The following is a 1,122-nucleotide window of genomic DNA, read 5'->3' as shown; positions in this document are numbered from 1 at the left end:
GGAGAGGGGCTGGCAGTCCCCCGCTGGCACTGGGGCAGGCAGGGCTCTGGTGGGAGGGAGGGCAGACACAGCCCCTCCTGGGCTGCGGCATGGAGGGCTCCTGCTGGGAGGAGGAGGTGCAGAGGTTCCCCCATTGCTGCTGGGCAGTAAATTGTGACTGGCGTCAGGATCACGCTGGGTGAACCCAGGACCCGGCTCCAATAGGCCCCTCTGCTGTTCTCGGGCTCCATAGGGCGGCCCTGCACCTGGCCCCTCCTGCGGGGCTAGGACCCATGGGCCCCCGTGCCCTGACCTAGAGCCTCACCCCACATCCATCACGGGAACCTGGGGAAGGGCATCCCTCACGAGGCCTGCGAATTCCTCGCGGGCTCCTTGCAACTGGCAGAGCAGGCGGCCGAGATACTCACGGTGCCAGGCACAGAGCTGGGGACAGAGTCAGAACCAGGCCAGCGGGGCCGGACCCTGCTTTGCCTCAGGTAGGCTCTACCCACGAGCCTGCAAGTCCTCCCCGCTCAGAGAGCCTCTTTCCCGTCCGTCCGTCTGTGCGACTCTGTCACACACGCTCCATCCATCCGTCCAACTCTGCTCCTCGTTCCTGTCGCTGCCCCACACCTGCACGCCAGCCCAGCTGTGCCCTGGCACCTCCTCCCCGCACACGCACCTTGCTCCGCTGCCTTCGCCGTCCCCACGTCCGTCACCCTGCTCCCACTGCCTCTGCCTGCACAGCTCCAGGGTGTCAACATGCAGGGACCAAATGTTACAAATGCCTGCAGCTGCTGTCCCCAAAAATACCCTCCGATGACACGCGGGGCTGATAACGCGCGGCTATCTATAGCGCCCCAGCAGGAGTGCAGCCCTCAGCCCCAGCCAGGCCCTGCCCTGCCGCTCTCCTCGGGCACACAGCTCAGCACCGCACAGCACAGACCCTGCGCAGGACCCTTGGGTGTCAGCACAGCCTCCAGTGACCCCAAGCTGCACACCCTAGACAGGGTGCGCAGTGACCAGAGGCCAGCAGCTCCCCGCTAGCAAGCAGCCAGGAAGCCGGGAATGGGGTACAGCGGACGCTAGCCCACAGCTGGGGGCTGAATGCTGCGTGAAGGCGGGGGATGGGGAGGCAGGGGA

Source organism: Terrapene carolina, unplaced genomic scaffold (assembly GCF_002925995.2).
Source record: "Terrapene carolina triunguis isolate 2854851 unplaced genomic scaffold, T_m_triunguis-2.0 Scaffold243, whole genome shotgun sequence".
Classification (NCBI taxonomy): domain Eukaryota; kingdom Metazoa; phylum Chordata; order Testudines; family Emydidae; genus Terrapene; species Terrapene triunguis.
The sequence above is the reverse complement of the archived record's forward strand: the minus strand, read 5'-3'. Positions refer to the sequence as shown.